Genomic DNA, 6,646 nt, shown 5'->3' on the forward strand with positions numbered 1-6,646 from the left:
CATTACTTTAAGGATTTTTTTTCCTTAATGTTTTATTTTTAGAGAAAACCTTTTCTACAGCACTCCCATAGAGACAATCAAGTGATACAGACAATGTCCTTCACTGGTAAGGCTATGTATTTACCTGCAGCGATTGTATTTAAATAACTGTGATGACAACAACTATTTATGGAATAGGATATTCCTTGAAACAGTTGTAATGAGAGTCCTTGCAGGAGTCCAAATGCAGAGACAATTAGGGCCAGGAGAAGGGTTGCCTGCACTTTTCACAGCCAGGACTGAACGTAAAATCATGGTATACAGTTAGAGATCATTCAGAGTAAATCCTGTCCCTAAGCAGTAAATGTCGGAGTTGCCAGATTTGCTAGGCATGATACCTTTGCAAATTCACTAGGGACCAGAAAGAGGAAAGGGATGGGAGAAGTAAAGAGAAGTTAATACTCTCCAATCTTGTCTGCCTGTCATCTCCTCATGAGAAATTTCGTATTTCAGTTGTAAGCACTGTACTCATGCAGCCAGGAAAGTAAATGTGGCCAGCATGAATAGTGCTTTCAGCACACTGCTCATGATCAATCAATTTAGCTAAGGAAAAATGAACAAACAAAATATTTTATAAAAGTTCTTTTATTTTGTCAGTTGAAATAACAAATGTTTATGAAGTTGCAGCCTGCCCTAGAACAGATCCCTCAAGCAATTAGMCASGGTGAACTTCTCTTTTGGCTTGCTCAGTTCCACACCRTAGCGATACTAGTCTGCGACAGTTATTGACCTTCATAAGGACATTCTTCTACTGGCTTAGAAAGACTTCCTACTAAAAACATTTGAGTATAGTTTCCATATTGCTTTTGACATATTATTTTGCAGCGTTTCTCACACTAAGGGCACTACCATATATCACTTCTCTTTCCTTGCTGCTCTCAGCATTGTCATTTACAGCCTTGAGCCTCCTTTTCTGACATGGCTGGAGGATGGCAGCCAAGCGCAAAACCTTTTCTGCAGAGATTTCCATGGCTAATGTTGACTCTCCAGGTGGCTGTGCTGGTATGCAGCAGGCTTCATAGCTCCTTTTTATGCTTGCTCTTATCAGTATGCTTTGACTCCTGGGGCGACCAGTCACACTGAGATTAATCAAAATACTGGCATTTGCAAGACTACATGCGGGTTTGTAACTTGTCTTACCAGCTAGTAACCTTCACTGATGTGAAGCTGTGAAGCCTTCAGGGAATAGAGGAAATTAATTTTTTTTAAATATGTTTCTTTCCTTGCTATACAGTCTGTTCTAAAGTTCAGCGATAGCTGCTGGAACAATTCACATGAGCAGGTTTTATCAGGCCCATGGACTATAATCAGTTATGTAAGCATGACACAATTTTCTGGGACAAAAAAATAGAGCAAGTTCAGCATTTCATTACACATCCAGAGCCTCAAATAAAATGTAGACTGAAGGTTGACTAAACTTGGTGGGTTGTTGGTTGTAACAGGACCCAAAGGCATTTGGATGTCATGGTGGCGTTCTTTATCTGTGTTAGCTGGATGCGTTGCCTAGTCCTGGATCACACTGTGGCTAGGTTAGAATACAGACAGACAGTGATTTAAACAAAAAAGAACATATCTTTACTTTTTACTGGATACTTTTGTACTGCCAAATCTGCTTAATATCTAAATAGTTTGCCCCCAGTATGGAATACCAGAATTTTTTCTGAACATAGGAAAGTGGCTTAAGCCAAATCAATGCAGAGTAGAGCTCCAGCAAAGCATGGTACACTGGTATTGGGTGGTTTACTAAATACAGCCACAAAGATGAAAGGCTGTGTAACAAACCACACAAGCTAAGGAAACCTCATATACTGTGGGTGTTTCATGGCTTATTTAGGATACTAGAACATCCAGTTACAAGCAAGAATTACTTTTTTTGTTGTTGTTGTATTTCCTCCTGGTGAGAAGGTAGCAACATTTTCTGGAGATTTTGCCAAGAGCTATTCTACTCTTTGTTACGTGCAGACTGGATTACTCTAACATGCTCTGCCAGCTTTGTTCTTACAGAAGCCAGCACTAAAAGACCAGACCTGTAATAGCAACGTATTCTGTGAGTACTGGCAATTTAAAATTTTATTTCAAAAATCTATTTTTATTCCAAGTTCCTTTTTTCAGATACTTAAATGTTGTGGAAAACTATTATCTGAGAATTGTGCTGAGAATTTATCTTGTTACTATCTAAAAAAATGTTAGTTCTACTTCATTAACTGAACTCAAAGTGTCTCACAATGAACCTAAAGTGATTTCCGTAGTGACTCCTTAGATGTTCTCGAGACTCATCTAATTTGGTGTGATAACTATAAAACATCTTCAAACTCTGTTTTATGACTCAGGAAGGACCTGATGACCACTTGCCATACAGGAATCACTAATCTTTTAATATAAGGCTTCATCACAGGTGGTTTCCCCGTTGTGCTGCATGCAATATCTCAGGGTGGACTCGTGATCTCCCCTCAGCACTCCTTCCAAGACACAAGATGCTCCCCATACCTCTGCGAGAGTGGTTCACCCCAGATGGGATCACCCACTCACCACTCCCACCACCCTGCCAACATAGAGGCCCTACCTCAAGTATCCCCAGTTCAACAGGTCTCACCACCTTCTCTTGTTTTCAGGAGGAAACCGCTRGTTTTGTTTCTTACAGACTGGGAAATACAGTAACAACTTTCCTGATCCCAACCACTGTTACAAATGCCGCAGCTGTAACTGGCACCTGCAAAAAATCTTTCTCCAGGATCCCTCTCGTGAGTAGCTGATGAGAACAATTCAAAACAGCTCCTTCCAAATAGACACGTAACACATATTTAATGCAACCATACAGGGCTAGCGYGGAAGCATCCACAGCAGGCCTGAACCCTGCCTGATGCATATCATTTCTCTCAAAGCACAGGCAAACCTAACTGCCTCAGACATTTCATACAGTCTCTTCGCCAGTGCTGCTGCATGCACATTTTCTAAATGGGGACTTTTACTGCTTTGTGGGTGCCCGGGGTTTTTAACTTATTATCTGTATTCAGAAAAGTGGATCTGTTGGTCTTGCTGGAAAAGGCTTAGAGGTGTTTCTCAATAAACAGATCCACCGGTGCTGTCTTAAAAGTTGTAGGCATTGTACCCACAGGCACGTTATCTCTTTCTTGGTCCTGTTMCACATTGCTTGCCCCTAATAATTTCTTTGCTTTGACCTTCCTGCAGCCAGTGAAAAGAACCTTGGGCAAGTAAACTGACACTTTTGTAATACACAAAATAAAAATGTTATTTCTTTCATTCTCCATAGGACAAACAAGCCTTGTGGCTCCCAGAGGCAGCCGAAGAAATCCTCTCCACGCACAAATGTTATTGAAGGCTTTCTCCTGACCATCCCTCCTGGTTCCAGCCTAAAAGTAACAGCAGGGAAAAGGGGTGGTATGTGAGAAGCAGTCCCACAAAGCGTTCCTCACTAAAATACAAAGTATAAGACAAGCCAAGGTTTGAGTGCCTCAGCCTGTGAAACACTTGTATACTGTGTTTATCTGCCTTTACAATGAACAGATCTAAATGCCTACCCTTAAGGGGAAGTCACTATTTTAAGTACTTAATTTGGCAGCAGAAGGATGGGAATTTCTACCAAACATGTTCACTATAATGCAAAAGCTTCAGGGATATGATTTAGAAAGATGGATGCAAAAGAAAAGAAAAGAGTACATTTCCTTTGTGCCAAGTGATAGTTAGGAAGGCTGTTAGCCTCACTGGTCTGAATGTCATGACACTGCTCTCCTGCACTTAGTCATTGCCACTGTCAGCAACTCCTTTAACAGTAAAGGGTCAAAAGCAAATAGTGCCATTTTCTGTAGGTCACAAACCAAGAGCATGCATTTCTCAGTTTTGAGGCTTTATGCAGTTGTTTTCTTTGAATGCCTTTAATCTTAACACATTAAAAAATGGCATGATATAATCTGTCCAGAAGAGAGCAGTATCGATATCCTACGAAGGACAACCAAGGTATTATCTATTGCCATCCACTAGACTGATTTATATTATGAGACTGACTTATATTGTTTATATTATTTATATAATATATATGGAGATTAAATCATTGTTATAAATTAGCACTGAAATGCAGTAATTCTATTAATTGATTAACATTCTAAGTAGCTCCTTAACAGGAGTTAAGTGAAGTTGCTTAACAGGAGCCTTTTTGTGAAACAGGCATACATCTGAGTGAATCAAGAAAATTATTATACTTGTATTAAAACAACAGAAACGGTATAAAACATTGCTGAMAGTAAAAAACACACCATGATATACACAGAGCTATACTTGATGCACTGCAGATGTACCTCTAATTAACCATAGAAATAATCTATAGCGTGCCCAAAACATTTAATGGAACCATTCTAAAAGCAAAATGCACAGTAGAGCTTGACCCTGTCAGATGAAGCACAGCCTAGTTACCAAACATGTCTGTGGCTTTGGATTTGGGGGAGCAGGTTGGCAATCTGCCCAGCAGAGGCTTCCCACTTCTCTTCCGCGGGGCGGCATCTCACCCTCCTGTTCTCAGCTCCGCTGAGGATCTTCCATGCAGCTTTGCCCAAGTCCCGGGGGCAGAGCTGTTTGCAGGGCGCACCTCTGCCTACACTCGGGCAAGGCAGTGCTGGCAGGACGCCAGAGCACAGACTTGGCAAAGGCGCCTGCTCTTCCTTGATTGCTTGGTAAGCAAGTTCCAGCCCTACCAGGGCTCGAGCATGCTCACGACTCTCCGCAGTAATTTCAGCGGGACCACCCTCTTGCAAGCAAAGTTGCACACCTGCTTAAGCACATAATTTCCCCAAGCTTTACAAAAAGTAGCATGTTTTGCTGAACAATCAGAACTTTCACATCCCCGTGGCAGCATTTAAAAGGAATACAAATTTCCTTTTTTCTTCTTCCTGCTATTGGAGCTGAACTATATCCACATTTCTGTGTGGGAGATTGTCTTTGATCCCATTTACAGGAGGTAGCTATCTTGAGGAGTGTGCTGGGAAGGAACAACTGTTGATCTCCCTTGTGAAATCCCATCTGTTGTCTTCAGCAACTATTACTTGCTGGCTGAACTAGATAATGTTTCTCTGGCAGTAGTTGTAATTTTCCAAGTGCTTGCCTGGTGCAAAGTCAGAACTGGATTAAAAAAGGACAAGCAGGAATATTATTTCAACTCTCTCCCTTCTGTTATGCAGTGTGTTATGAATTATGTTTCTAGCAGTCAGGTAGTGCAGAGTCTGTAAGTTTTGGGTTTTGTTCTGTGCTCAGAAGATGAAGAGCGGTATGCTAATGTTAGAGGCAGGTTCAGAAGTAGGGAAACCTTTTTGGGTGCTGTTATTACCCCATATGTCTTTGACAATCTGCCTTGTAGATTGTTGGTTTACAGTGGAAGCTAAGTCAACAGAAGCTAAAGTTAATAATAACATCCCAATATAATAGAGCATTGACTTTACTTCCAAAAAATTAGTTAGGGGAAATTATATTAAATGAAAATGGAAGCGTGTATTGGAGTTTGGGGATTTGAGGAGAAAAAAAACAAAACAATCAACCAACTTCAAAAACTAATGTAGCTGCCTCTTCTTATTGGTTATGGGGAAATTCCTTCAGTTTGAATGACACCACTTGAAGTCATTCTCACTTAATGTACTTCAGTGAGACAGTTCCCTTGTACTATAATTTTCAAGATACAATAGAAATGCAAAATAYTCATAGCTAAAATAGTGTCAGATCAACACTTCCTTCTTGTAGTCATATGGGATTAAGTATATTGACAAGATGTGAGGGCTGACTTTTAATTAGGTATCTACTCCAGAACTAAATCCTCATTTTGAAGAAAGACTTGTTAACATCAATTTCAGTGGAAGTACTATCCATGCATAAAGTGAAGCACACGCATAATCTATAGGAATGGGGACTAATTTGGTTATCTTCACTTTAGGGTGCAGAAATAGACACCTGAGATGTGATACTTCAGTGCACTAGCCACATTATTATTATTATTATTTTAAAAATCAGTCAAGTCAGCAATATTTAAAATTATGTACGTAACATCGAGGTTTCAAATGCCTGAGTTCTCATGTCGCTGGCCCACGCGGTTAGCCGCAGTGAGGGTGCCGGCACTGCCTCTGTACTGGAAGGCCTGTTTCGGCGGAGGCCTCTCCGCACTTGTGTGGCCCCAGAGCTGCCGGCGGGCTCAGCGGGGTCCCACACCGCTCCAGGACTGCACCACGAGGAAACAGGCAGCCCTCGCCACCAGCAACCCAAAGAAAAGGCAACGAGCAACCCCACAACTCCGGAAAGCACAAAAACACCAGGTAAAGAGGAAGAACTCGCGCAACGCTCCCAGCGCCTTAACATCGCACAACCAGAGGCTGTTTCCACTTGCCCCCCAGCTGCAGGACAGTTATTTTTCCTGCCGCATCGGCCACCCCCSTGCTCCCTCGCAAACCTGTGGCAGAGCGGGGAGCCAGGTGCGGGCCGACAGCCGCCCCGCAGCCCTGCTGATTTCAGCGCCCGGCCGCCCCGTGGCGAGGGGGAAAGGCCGCCGCACACGGCGACCCCCGGCGTCCGGCCCGCGGCCCCGAAATGGCGGAGGGCCCCGCGCCGGCCCCCT

The 6,646-nt window shown here is 42.5% G+C and overlaps 1 long non-coding RNA gene across 1 annotated transcript; it reads right to left on the reverse strand.

Annotated features, from left to right (window-relative positions):
- Positions 1–606: 606 nt before the first annotated feature.
- Positions 607–6,630, reverse strand: LOC112960867. The gene is made up of 2 exons (XR_003251866.1): positions 6,482–6,630; positions 607–5,169 (listed from the first exon to the last, which is right to left on the reverse strand). It is a non-coding gene; the product is annotated as an uncharacterized LOC112960867 (long non-coding RNA).
- Between the last annotated feature and the right edge of the window lie 16 nt (positions 6,631–6,646).

Source organism: Apteryx rowi, unplaced genomic scaffold, assembly GCF_003343035.1.
Source record: "Apteryx rowi isolate R43461 unplaced genomic scaffold, aptRow1 scaffold_123, whole genome shotgun sequence".
NCBI lineage: Eukaryota > Metazoa > Chordata > Aves > Apterygiformes > Apterygidae > Apteryx > Apteryx rowi.